The sequence below is a fragment of the Pezoporus wallicus genome, unplaced genomic scaffold (genome assembly GCF_028554395.1).
Source record: "Pezoporus wallicus isolate ANWC-B61680 ecotype Strahan unplaced genomic scaffold, APGP_CSIRO_Pwel_v1 contig_1438, whole genome shotgun sequence".
NCBI lineage: Eukaryota > Metazoa > Chordata > Aves > Psittaciformes > Psittacidae > Pezoporus > Pezoporus wallicus.
This window is the reverse complement of record NW_026638681.1, coordinates 749,946-763,893: the sequence shown is the minus strand read 5'-3', so window position 1 is coordinate 763,893 and position 13,948 is coordinate 749,946. Positions and strand designations below refer to the sequence as shown.

Sequence of the window (13,948 nt, the reverse complement as noted above, 5' to 3'; positions counted from 1 at the left end):
AAGGCTGAAGAGCAAAGCAATCTGTTGGGCTACAGCTGAAAAGAGTCACTGCGGCAGAGGGAAAAACTTCATCCCCTCCCTGGCTCTTTCTTCAGAAATGAGAATGCAGGGAGTCATGCTGAGGGAAGGAAAATCTGATTTCCCACTGCTAAGAGACAGGGTAGCACTTGTGAGAAGGATTTCAAGGTCACGGTAGTGATGCTATCAGTGGTGACAGGGGACAGGTGAAGGCTTTAAGGAGGCAGCAGTGTGCTGCTGAGAGAGATCATCCAATAGCTGTGGCAAGTCTGCTGGGGGGGGCACCTTCAGCCTTTTTTTCCTACATGTATGCCAGCAAACCTGGCCATCAAGGTGACAACCAAAAGAGGTGAGAGGTTAAAGAGCCGTGTCTAATGTGCCTGTAGAAAACTGGGGTGTTTGTGGTCCTGCTGTGCAAAAAGACCCCTCTGCTCTTTTCTTTAATTCCTCCCCCTTTGTCCCTGGGTACCCCACAATCTGTATTTGCATACTGACATAGAGGAATGACACAAGCTGGTGTAATCTAGATAACATACGGATCTGTAGAATGGGCCATCATCACACCCCAGGTGGTTGCATCCAGGGATGGGCACAGTCTCCACCTGGATGGCACAGGGGCTGAGCAGTGGCCCTGCAGCCATCCATCACCACATTCACCCAGTGGTCCTCATGCATCCTCTTCCTCCTGTACTGCACACTGTCCCAGCCAACCTCCTCCTGCTGCGGGCAGGTCCTAAGGCATCAGCAGGGCAGAGTCAGTCTGGGAACAAATTTGTTCTTCCTTTAACCATATGGATTCAAAAGAGAATAAAATTAAATGAAATGTCAGGGAATTGGGAGGCTCAGTGAAGGCCAAATGAACACTGATGATATCTTGAAGACCATGCAGTCTCAAAACTGCAGCTCTATCAGTAAAAGGCAGGAATTTGAAGGCAGGACCCCATTGATGCCTTATTCCCCCAATTGCACTCCAACAACAGGTCTAATCTTGGGCAAAGCACTTATTGGCTTGGCACCTCCATTTACTCTTCTTCATGTGACAGAAAAATCCTAAACCACTTCACAGGCTCGCATAAGAGTTTCATAACTAATATTTATAGGGTTCTTTTCCAAACACCATATACCTGGATGGGAGGAACTACAAAAGGGACATCCACATCAAAGGTGCAAATATACACAGTGAGTACAATAACTGGCTTTTGCAATGAGGCTACTGAAGTGAGGGCAGCAGCGTGAGAAAAGGTTGCACAACCCATCCAGGATACGTTCCAAGGTGATACCCAGACCTTACTTGACTAAGGCCTTTCTAGACGGCAATGCAAATTTCACCTTGTTAAGAGCTGGTACAAAGCATTCAGGAGCTCATGAGTTTAATCTGGACCCCCCTTCCCTCCATGATCCAATTTCAGAGGGGAATGAAAAAGCACCACTTAGCATGCACCAAGTACTCTGACCCACTGCTTGTTTTTTCACCAGTCCTTTTTGTCCTCGTACACTCTTGCTCTCCAAATTCCAGAGCTGATCTGGACACTTGAAAGCCTGCAGTCAAGGGTTTCTCTGATTATGCCAACACTCAGCAATCCCACTCGCAGAAATACTTACAGGTCCTTGGTGATTTTTTTGCAATTAGGGAACAAGTATACTCTTGCAGTTTAATCACTGGCGAGTTATGTGGGAGATCTGGATTGAACACTAGCTTCAACAAAACCTTCTTGCAGAAACATCCATAATGCTGAATCTCTCTTGTGCTTCCTTTCTCATATTGCATACACTGCAGTCCTGAGATCACTAGGAAATTCTGTGCACGATTTTGGGACAGATTATAACAATAACATACCTCTCGTCATACCCATAAGACTAAGAAGCTATGGGGACCTAAGTAATCTTACAATGTGAGTGGGAAGGGAGCTAGGACCCATCTTACACAATATTTCATTTTGCTGGTTTCTTTTTCCTAGCATTTTTCTCTGTTTCTCAGTTTTCTATTGCCCCGTGCTGTGAAATTGAGGACTGCCAGGGGCTGACACTGAGATGTTTTCCTAGGTGCTAATTTATAGCTTTAAATAAAAAGGAAAGTGAAGCCAACTTATAAGACTATGAGGGGCCGGTGCTGCTCCAGCAGGGATCAGCGGGAATGTGAAGGTGCTGCTTACCACATGCTGGCCCTGAGCACTGGGGAGCCAAGCAAATAGCTGCCATCACTGAGTGACATGGCTGCACCCTACAGACATGAAACACCCTGTCTAGCAAGGTGGGTAATGAGTCCTCTGAGGGGAGAGTGAAACTGAGATGAAAATATGCAACCAAGCCAGAGACAGCTGCAAAATTCCTGCTGTCCTTCCTTCTTCTGCCTGTTTTCTGGGGTCAGGTCCTGAGGCCATGCCCAAGGAGGATGGGAGGACCCATTTAAGAATCAGTATGGGTGCAGCTGCCTATATGTTATGTTAACCAAGAGCCCCAGGTGTAGTGGACAAGGCTTTATAAATGTAAATACAGTAAAACAGTTGCCTGTTGAGCACTGAGGTAAGTGCATGCCTGGCAAAACAGAGTTATCATGGCTGCACTACTTTCACTGGTGCCTTCTCCAACCAAAACTTTCCTTACAGCATGGGCCAAAGTCTTTTGCCTTTGTAGGGCTTTCCAGACAATGTTATTATGGCATTAAACAGACAGTATCACATTTAAATGCTGAAATTAGGTCTTGCTAGCTTCCAAGCTTGGTCAGAGAGACACCCCACCATTACTCTAATACAACAAAATGTTTCAAACAGAACTTTAAAACCTTTTCTGAATTCTCTGTTTGAAGAAGTACCGCATCATGACTTCCTATGCCTGCAAAACATGCAACAGTTTCCTTTTAAAGAAGTCTAGGAGTGAAGCACTTCCCAAGCAGACTCACTGCTCAGTGTCTAGTGGTCTGCTCTTGGCCATGCCAGGCTGTGAACTGAAGATCATGAATGACCTGTGGGGCCAGGAGACATGATCTCGGCTGCAGCCACATCAGGGTGCTTACCAAAAGCAGCTCTTTAAAGTGGCACATGTGGTAACCCCAGTGCAGGGAGCTGGCTTCTCCCTGGCTATGGTGACCTGATGTGACAGCACATGGCAGTGGACCACTTGCTATGGTCTGTTTGGCATGGTGAGCAGTGCACCACTGGTCTGCGGTGTTACGGTCACAAACCAGGATACGCTCCCCGTTCTTCTTGCTGCATGTATGCAGGAACTGTTCAGGAAGCACAGTTTTAGGGTCAAAGCCGGAAACTAGAAATCAGGGGAATTGATTCACTCTAGAGATCAGCCATAAAATCCCTGTGTGACAGACAAACCAGACATATCCCTGCTTCACAGTCACACAGAAGGGAAACATTCCCCTAGCATAGACCAGGGCTGTAGGAAGTACCTGAGCAAAACCAGATCCTTCACAGATATCCTGCTGTTCTCACTGCTGTGCTGCCTCTCTCTGTCCTCCAGAAGAGATGTATATAGTATATATTATAGTATAAAAACATGTCTGGCGTTTAATCCAGCTGCACACACAGAAGCAGCAAGAAAGCTTGTGGCTCCCACTGTTCTCCATACCCCAGCATTTCCACTTCTAAAGGTATCCAGATTTTGTGTTTATCTTTTTCAGAGCCTCTCAGTGCATGCTGAGATTTTAGTGCCTGGAAGATATTTTGAGGAATGAGTCTCTCAAATACAACTGCATTCCCTCAGGTATCTCTTGGGTCTGCTTGGGGTCAGGCTCTTTCCTACTTTTGCCACTGGCATAAGGCTGTGCCAGTGGGATGACTGATGCAAGGATTAAACAAGGGCCAGAATTTGCTCAAGATTTTGACTGCTGAGGCCAGGCACCAAGAAAAGTGGCATAAATCTAGAAAGGAGGCTGTGCCCAAGCAGCACAGTGGGTATCCTGAGCTGAGTGAGGGCTTGGAGGCATGCTGCACACCACCACCCAGCACCACACTGAGCAGCACATAGGCACCCAAAGCTGGAGCTGCAGGAGAACTGTGTGATCCCTGCTCTTCCCATGATCTACCTCTGCAAAACAAACCCACAGATTTCACTTTTTACTCCTTTTAGGAGGTTTGGAAGAAAGAGCGGAGAAGCAATGTTAGCACAACCCAGAGCCTCAGGCTGGTGCTATCAAATCCCAGAGGAGAGGAGCCAGGAAAGGGAAAAAGGCAAGTGGGAGGAGAAGCAGGGAGGTGTTCCTGGAATTGTTAGCTGCACATACAGGAAAAATAAAGTTTCCCTCCCTTTCTCAGTAGCAGAACAACCAGCAATGGAGACGCTTGGCTGTAAACACTGAAAACGTGTATGTCTTCAGTCATGCCTACCAATGTCCATTCTTGCAACAGTAGCCAAGGAAAGGCTGAATTCTCTTAATTCTGAATTATTTACCAAACTGTATATTAGACAGAGAGAGAACTGTTAATAACCACTTCCCTCCCCTATCCTCTCCTCTGCACTCAAATGTTAACTGTTGTGGAGCCTCATGGTCTCAGCAGTTTTCAGGCAGTTCCACTGCCTCTATGTCTCGTGCTGAGCCTGGGACTCCCAGGGCACTACACAGTGAACAGCCCATGAACAGCACCTACACCACCAACTGCTCATTGCAGGGGGGTTTGCACTAGATGACCTTTCCAAACCAAACTATCCTATGATTCTGTACTGCTGCCTGCTTCCCAACGCTGGGGATGTTTAGTAGTAAGAGGAGTGACTCTGCATGGTTTACTAATGAGCAGAGGTATAATAGGAATGATGCCTACCTTTTACTGAAAATAATTTCCAGGTAAGAAATTAAGGACAGGAAGGTTCTTTCTTCCCAAATCATATTTTTCAGGACAGAAAATGCAAATAAGCAAAACAACTGATTATTAACTTGTCATGGTTTAAACCCTAACCAAACAGCTTGTTCACTCACTCCCAGTGAGTGGTGCCGGGCTGAGAGCAAACGACGAGCCCCCACCCCCCCCACCCCCACCCCCCCCCCCGGGCTCTCCCCTTCCCCGCTCCCAGAGGAACGGGGAGGAGGATCGAAAGAGTGCAACTCCCACGGGTTGAGACAAGAACAGTCCAGCAACCAATGTACAACACAAATCACCACCGCTACCACCAACTACAACAATGATAAGGGAAAATAACAAGGGAAGAGAATACAATACCACCGGCCAAGAAACGAGTCCAACCCAGAAGCCCGTGTCCTTCCGGGTAACTCCCAGTTACCCCCCACCCCGGGCATGACGTGCTGTGGTATGGAATACCTCCTTGGCCAGCCTGGGCCAGGCACCTCATCTCTGCTTCCTCACGGCTTCCCCTCCTCCCTGGCAGAGCATGAGCCTCACAAAGTCCTTGGTCAGGGTAAACATCACTTAGCAGCAACCGAAAACATTGGTATCACCAGCACTGTTCCCAGGCTGGAAGTCAAAACACAGCACTGCACCCAGGCTGGAAGTCAAAACACAGCACTGCACCAGCTACCACGAAGGAGAAACATGACTGCTACTGCTGGACCCAGGACACAACTGATTTTAAAGTTTCTCATTCCTGATTTGTTTGCAGTCTCTCTTCCTGTGCAAATCATAATGTTCCTGCACCATAAGGTTCAATTTTGCTCAGCTTCAAAGAGGAAATTAGTTTCTATCTTGCAACACTTTATGAGAATGCCAAAGACAATACTTGTGTGTATTTCATCAGTCTTAATCTTATCTTCTCCAGAATTTCCAGTAATGTCTGTGAAAACTTTGCAGAATTGCCCCCTTTTATCTGCTGAAGAACCGCAAGGCCAAGAGCAGCAGCAATTATTTCAGATCTCTCAAAGACATCCTGATTATCAAACATCCTGTTAGATAGGCTGGGTCAAATTTAGTCCTGCTATAAAGTAATGCAACAGAGTTTAGAGTAGTCTGGCTTGCATCCATTGAGTATCTGTTTGGCTTTGTTTGCTTAGGTAAATGATCTCAGGCAAAATAATATTAATTTGGGGGACTTTCTTTATAGCATCAGCCAGTTATATTTCATATGGGGTTCGCTGGTTTAACTCCAGATCTATTGAACTTAACATAAGTTCTTTTGTTTCTGTGGGCTGTACAAGAGGGCGCTTATGGGCACTGTGACTGTCATTTGCTAGTTTTCATCTGCTTCTTTCCTGCAGATTTTTAATTTGGTCAAACCTAAATTTCCAAGATGAACTCATCTATTGCAACTATCCACTTGCTGAGGTAAGAGCCAAAACAATCAAACAATTTGATTATATGCAATGGTTTATGACCCAGTGAAATATGGGTTTAAATTTTGATCTGCCCCAGGCTCCCAGTGTAACGCTGGTCAAGTCACTCAAGACTTGCACCTAATTCTTGTTATATCACTGGAAGCTCCTGTGATAAGACCACAGTCTAAATTACAAAGCTGTGTTGCCTCGAAGGCTAGTGAAGGGAGCTGGGAGTTTCAATAAATTACCCTCCTCTATTGCCCATGTTTCTCCATGGACTATGGAGAAACCTTAAACCTTCTGCCATGTGACTAAAAGGACTTATGAAAAGTCCTGTCTTTGATTATTACATGGGGTTGTTTCAAATGTGTAAAGAGATACTTAATGTTTAGTTCACACAGTAGCATTGTGAAGATAAATATTAAATACAGTGAATTCATGAGATCACTCCTTCTATTCCAGATAAAGAGGTGGATGGGTGCCTATGTCGACTTTAGAAGAAAATCTGAAGTTTGGCTTGAATGTTGGCCCAGAAGTTAGACTGGTCTTTTAAACCTGTGCAGGATCTCTTTATGTTTCAAAACATAAATGAGCCTCTGGAATAATGGCATAACAGTGTTTTGTAGCGAAGATGATTGAAGGTCAGAAGAGAGAATATTACCTCTTCCTACAAGCCTTGCCTTGCTTTGGAAAAACTCACCTTGAGATTGAAGCCTGAGATTAAATCCAAGAGTCCGTGGGATGATTTGTGGAATTCAGTGTAAACATTTGCAAAATGCTCATGTTTACCTTTCGCCTTGCCTCGTTATCTTCCATCATGAAACGCAGGTGTTAGAGCACAACTACAACCTTGCCACACTCTTCGTGCTGTTATGAGCTTTTGATCACTTTAATCACTGTATTTATGAGTAGCTTGATCTATTTTTTTCAACTAATTTGACATTCTACAAGGTAAGAAGGTAATTAGTGATGTCTACTCTAGTGAAATAATGTTGTTTCACTTCTTCCCCTGTGAGCTTTACAGTTTGGCTATAGCCATTCTTAGATAGAAAACAATGCCTCCTTCCTAAAGAATGAGAAGTAAAAGACAATTTTAGGTAACCTAATTACACAGCTTACTCACATTTTGAATTGGCTCTCTCATTGATGCAGTGCAAACAATGAATTTTAGCTTTTCATTTGGTCTGGTAGGTCCACCTGCTAGAGTAGCCAGTGCTAGTTACCTACCTGGCCCTCTCTTGTGTAGTTTGCTGACCCTGTATTTGGCAACATGCTCAGGTACATGGCTAAAAACTAGGTTTTTCTTGTTTGGGGCATGGTTTTGCCCCCATAAGATGTTTTGAACAGGAGTTTCTGCTGTATTTGCTGCCTGATTTTACCTGAGTAACTTAGAAGGTACTTGCTATCTGAGTATTATCTAATTGTCCAATTTGTGTGAGTTTGTGCATGCCTCCATAAACAATAGGAATTGCATCGGAGGGGTAGTGCTTTCACCTTCCCAAAGGGACTCTTTACCTGTGTGACCTGACGGTGTTATGCTGCTCATTGCAGAACAGCACTGGTTCATTGCCCCTTGAGCAGCAAGTCTGACCTTTGTTTAGACAAACTACCTGTTTTCTCTGCCCTCTCTCTCTGATCTACAGCCATAAAGGAAAAGGAGGGGCCAGCAAAACTTCAAAACTTAGAAACACATAAGCCTGGATTTGCTGAAGTGCCTGGGGTCCCTGCTTCCCCTGGTGGGTGGTGACTAAATCAGAGCTGTCCAGGGCTTTGCCCAGGAGCAGATGCTTTTGCAAACCAGGCACAATGCAGTGCTAGGGGAGGTCTGGATGGCCTGTCCTGCACAGTGGTGGAGGCTGCTTCAAAACCTCCTTTCCAGGTTTTGATGATATGGTGCTGGCAGCACTCTGAAGTCTGGTGCAGGAGTGCAGCTGGTAAAGCATTTGCAACCCCTCCCGCAAATGCCCTCTCACCCTTATCTTTTGCAAAGATCCGGGTAGTCCATCCTTCTACATCAGCTTTCAGCTGCACTGCTGTGAATGAGATGCTATTAGGTTAGTGCTATACTACAGAGCAGTCCCCTGTGTTGCTTCATGCTTCTAAGTATAATGGTGGGAAGAATTTCTGTGTGTTGGGATTTCCCTTTCCCTAGGTTGCCCTGCAGGGCATAAGCTGCTGTGTGTGGCACTGCCCATTATAAACTGGCAGGAGCCAGATTTCACCTGGTAGATTTGGCTGGGCTCAGAGCAGCAGAGTGGGAGGCAGGGCATCCTTAGTTCATTAGGATAACCAGGCCGCTGCTCTTCTGCTCTCCACACTTTCCCTCTCTCCAAGGAGGGCTGATACAGCTGAGAAAGCAAAGAGGCAAGAGGGATTCCAGTCCATCTTAAGACACTTCTGTCTGAAGAGAGAGCACATGTATGCCACTTCCCTAAACTTCCAAATTTTAGATTCTTTTTAGAAGTGAAAGGCTGCTTCTGCTTGTTTAAATCCTGCACCTTCCTTAGCAAGTGCAAAGAGCCTTGTGTGTAGCACACAGAGGTCTTTGGAGCATCTCAGGCCTTTATTAATTCATTGCACCTCTATTACAATTGTGTGCAGAGCTCCCAGACAGTTTCCCAGGCCTTGCTGTGCAGATGCCAGATTGCTGCCCAATCCAGCCCCATAGGGGTCAGTGAAGGCACCAAGGCTTCCAGGTTCTCTCCCAGGGAGTGATACCTCTGATGCTCCTGCAATCAGCTGATGCCAGTAGAGATTGAGCACATCGCCAGAGCTGCTCATACCACTATGACCTGCAGTGCCTGACTATTTGGCTTGTATATTGAGGAGCAGAACTAGGGTTACCTGTTACCCTGCTCTTACTGTACAGGGTCTAAGTCCTGGCCTCTAGCAGTCATGCAGTGAACTGCTGACTATACCACAAATTTTGTGGTAAATGAATGGCCAAAACCTGCCTGCTCCCCGAGTAATAGTATTTCTTCCAACAGCATATCTTGAGCAAAACTCTTAGCCTGTCCATTAGAATGTGTCTGAGGGTGGATGAACAATTGCAAGAAGAGGAGACTAGGATTCTTGTAATTCAAGAGCTCCTAAGATGTTTGGTCCTGTACTACAGAAACCACATGTTTCAAAGGCAGCTGGATCTAGGCCACAAATAAGTGAAAATGGGAAAAAACATATCCACCTTGTCTAATAAATGTGTGGCTGGAAGCATGTGTGTAAGACAGTGACGTATGTCTTTGTATGAAGAAAAATTAACAGTCTGGTAAGAATCTGCAGGTTTTCATTATAATGGAATCCTGTGTGTGCTTTACATTACCAGACAGTCCAGGCCATGAGCTGGTGCCTGTTGTGCCCTCACTGCCTTCATTGCAGCCATGTGCTGGGGTCCTTGCTGTGTCCACCTCACTGCCATCTCCTCTGCCTGCTTTTGCTCTTAGAAATAGAGAGCCAGGCTTCAGCAAGGACTACAGCCACAACAACCCGTGCCCAGCCCTGGAATATCTTAAATGTCACATAAAAAGCACCCTGGGTTTTTTACGGAGAGAAGGCTTTTCTTTTGCTGGCTTCTTGCTGCAATAAATTGGCAGATGATGCTCTAATGAGAACAATAATGCACCCACCCTACTGCCTTTGATCATTTATGTGCTCTTTTGCAGCTTGTGAAAGGCTCTAAAAGCTTTCACCAGACAGGGAGTGTCACTAGCATTCTTTACCACTCTACTAGCTCTAAACTTTACCACTCTAAAACAGCTGAAGCTCGTTTTTACAGTGTTTGGTTGCTGGGACAATTAATGTCATGCTAAGTGACCACTATCCAGTTTGACCCAAGGAGCACCTGATTCTAGCTATTTAGCAGCAATTTCAGCCGTGGAGGCTACCCCAAAGCAGTGCATACAAACTGAGTGCTTCAACAAATTGCTTAATGGGTGGCATGCTGGGGTGCAATCAATTGGCATTAAATGTGCTGTGCCATTTTGCACCAGCTGATAGTTAGCAATAGTGATTGTGCGTATACTGGTACTAGCTGTATTCTCATGACAAAGTGGTCTGTGTTCTCCAGCTTTTTCCTCTACTCAGAGATACGCACGCAAGGGACGAAGTTATGTTTCAGTTTGCACAATTGTTTCCACTTGTTAGTTCTCTATCTACAGTCTCATGACTGTCTTTACTGTTTGTTAAGAAAGTTACTTGGCAGCTCAGATGAACTCCCATGGGAGGTTATCACCAGGTTGTAATTAAAATTACCCACCAAACAGCTGTTTTCTTTGGAAGAAATGTATTGTTTCATTAATCTGTAAACCCACAGCAATTAAAATCGGGTTTTGAAACAACAACAAAAAAGCTGTATGCATCCTATCTCACCATTTTGCTTGCCATTTCCCATGTGTTCCGCTTGTCTCAGTCACCTTTTCCTGCAGCATTTCAGTCTGAGTGACTGAATTGACAAGTGATCTTTTACGACTTTCAGGATACCTTTGTCTACTTTAGGACCCAAATCTGGTCTCTACTTATTTATGCATCTTTATCTGAAGGGGAATCGACCCTATTTTAATTGCATATGAACGGGATGATAACAAAATGTTAATTGCTTTTTCAGCCCATGCACTGATCTATATCTAGCAGAATCTGCCCTTGATGGCCCTGTAACACTGGCACAATTGCAAACAAATAAACACAGACATGCCTCTCACATTAGAAGAATCCAAGCATCTCTCCCATTGTTCCCAGGCTGCTCAATGCTTTTTCATTTCAGCAGCTGCATGCAGCATCACTGATGTGGAACTGCTCAGCACATATGCTAATATCACAAATCGGCTATTCTGGCCATCCTTACATGGGAGGTAATGTGGGAATTCTTTTGGAAGAAGGTGGTGGCTTGTTTTGCAGGACTGAAACCTTCATTCTCCATTGATTAAACCACCTGGAAATGGCTCACTCATCTACCTCAGAGGAATCCTAGGTTCACAATACCCCGTTAAAATGTAGAGGTGCTCAAACATGTATCCGTCATCCATAGCTTTCTGTGTCCTGTAACATACCTACTGCTGTGATAACTGAGCACCTGTCAAGATACTATATTGCTAGCCATGGAAATGGAAGTCCTCTTGAATTTATCAACAGAGGAACTTACATTGCTGCCTGGCAAGCTTCTCAGCTTTTGTGACTCAACCTTGACCTCGAAGGATCTACTTCTCAGGCTGAGAAAGCAGCAAATTCTCTTTGCAGATTTAATCACCGTTTCCTCTGCTGCGGGCTCTGACTGACAAGATGGTGGAGATATCTTTAGCTCAGACAAAATCATCTAAAAGCAATTGCTGCTACAAGACACAGAACATACACTTGTTCCGTAAGTTGGCTTTGGCATACCTGGTTCCCACACAACACCCACAGTGAAGTGGAAAGCTGCCCACCACCTGAGGCCACCAGCTGATGGCAATGTCAGACACTGAGACTCTGAGCCATATTTGAACTGCTGGCCCAAGTGTAAGGCACTATATTCTCACTGCCCATTGAGCTTCAGAAGGATGCTTATAGCCTTGAAAAAAAAGCCATGTTACAGACATGTCAAATTAGACTGCAAGCAGAAACCACCAGAGGTGAATGCTGAAAGATTCCCATCTCTTAACATTAGGTTGTCCCATTATAACTTCCAGTAAATGTGATTTGTCCTGTGCATTGATGTCTTCCTCAAGTAGTGCTTTTCACGGAAGTTCAGGTTTAAGGTATCCCCTTTCTTTTTCCAGGCACTCTCCATTTCCCAGAATGTGTCCCAGACCTGGAACCAGTTCCACTGCTGAGGCATCACATTTCTCACCTGCTGATTGCAATTAGCCACTGCCAGCTGGGGCCTGGTGAGCTGCTGAAGAGCTAACAAGAAACAGCATGAGGCCTCGGCAGTGTGTATGCTCTGAATGAACAAGAAACGAGGTGCTGAGTTCCTGATGTGGCTCCACCACAAAACAAGGTGCCCACATCCTCATCTATGTGTCAAAATCTGCTTTTGGAGGCTCAGCTTGCTCCTCAAGCTCTTACACATTACCATCACTTGTTTGCCAGAGAGGAAATGTGGGGAAATAAAGGTTATTACAGGTAAAAGCAACCCCCAAAGAGGTCTTGTTAATAGATTGTTCCTCTCACCCTTATCCTCAGGCAGCACCAATCATCACAATGGAGCAGTTACCTCTGATTGTGGTTGTTGCCATACCAGGGTCACACCAGGTGAGCTCTGGAGGTGAGTAAAGCCATGCCCATCCCCTGCTGGATGCTGGGATCCTGCCAAGCCTGCTGTGTGCTCAGGAGCATCCACATGGGCTCTGAAGCATGGTTCCCAGTAGTCTTTGCCTTGTTCTTTACCTATTTGTAGAGCAGCCGGTAGTGATGCTCACTAGTTTGCTGAAGCCTGGTAGATTTCATCTCAGAGCTCCAGGAGAAATTCCCCAGAAGTCTGTAAAGATAAGTCAGTCTCCCTCCACATGCCCCAGGAAACCATCCTAGCATTCTCTCACATATTCAGTAGCTGCCCAATGCAGAGGACAATGCAAGGCAGGCATGCACCATGTCATTCCTGAAAACACCAGTGCATGCCTATTTCAGAGGAAATTTTGTTAACAGGAATTATGACCCATAGTCTGTACTCTTATAGCAATGGGAGGCAGTAGATGGATCTACTTGGGAATTCATAACAACTCCCAAGCCAAGGCATTAAGAATGTGTGCACTATTAAGATCTTTCCCAGGACATGTCTCCCTCTTTCCATTTAAAAAAAAAAAAAAACAAAGCTTAACAATTTTTTTTTTTTTAAAGGCAGTCAGAAGGTTTGTCTTTAAAACTAGGAAACAGAGCAAGGGTTAAACTCAGACCAAAAGAAACCTTGGGCCCTGCAGATACTTAACTGAACTTCGGATACATCAGGTGTCTCAGGACTGGTGCTGAATTGCCCTGCTTTGGGCTGAGAATGGACATGCCAGGCTTTTCCACTAGAGAGTCTCTGCAGGCTGTCTTTCAGGGCCCCCTTCTCCGCTGTAACTGGACACATGTGTGCAGAAATAGAATGCCATCCCTGTGAATCCTTGCAGTGACTTACCAACACCACCTCGGCCTCACCAGGCTCCCTGCTCATAATCCTGGGCAATAAAAACAGCCCTGGGAGAAAGATTTTGTTCTCATCCATTGTCTTGTGAGGCCCAGCAATGACTGAAGATATACTCCAACTTGGTGCCATGCTCAGTTATGAGCATGTTATGTTATTAGCACATACGCCATATATGCTCATTGGCCGGAGCTGCTAAACTGAAAGTCCTCCCTTAACCAGCATTATGTTCATCATTATTTTAGTAATGAGATACTGTTATCACAGAAAGCATACAGACAGAACCACAGACTTATTTTGCATCGAAGGGAGGTCATTGTTGGTACTTCTTATTTGGTTGTTTTTTTACTGAGGGGTGTAAGAAGAAGGATAATTCCACTTTCTGACACTGAATGCAGAGGATTCAGAATGGTTTTAACTTCTTTGTGATCATGTGCTCCACTTAAGAACATTCCCTGTTGGCATCCACGTCTCCATCCACAGAGAGTTGTCATCCAGTCTTCAGAATGACACAAGGGCAACCCAAAATTATTTCCTGGAAATGAAATTTTCATGGTTACAAGTTAGACAGTTTACAACCTCTGTTATGATCTAAAGGACATAGGAGCGGAAAGAAATGATCACAA

The 13,948-nt window shown here is 45.1% G+C and overlaps 1 long non-coding RNA gene across 1 annotated transcript in view; it reads left to right on the top strand.

Annotated features, from left to right (window-relative positions):
- The window catches only part of LOC130600488 (uncharacterized), a 52,527-nt gene extending 40,199 nt beyond the window's left edge, over positions 1-12,328 (top strand). Inside the window, exons 2-3 of the long non-coding RNA XR_008972465.1 lie at positions 6,173-6,239; positions 11,977-12,328. This is a non-coding gene — a long non-coding RNA (uncharacterized LOC130600488). The remainder of the gene's footprint in view (positions 1-6,172; positions 6,240-11,976) is intronic.
- The last annotated feature ends 1,620 nt before the right edge of the window (positions 12,329-13,948 follow it).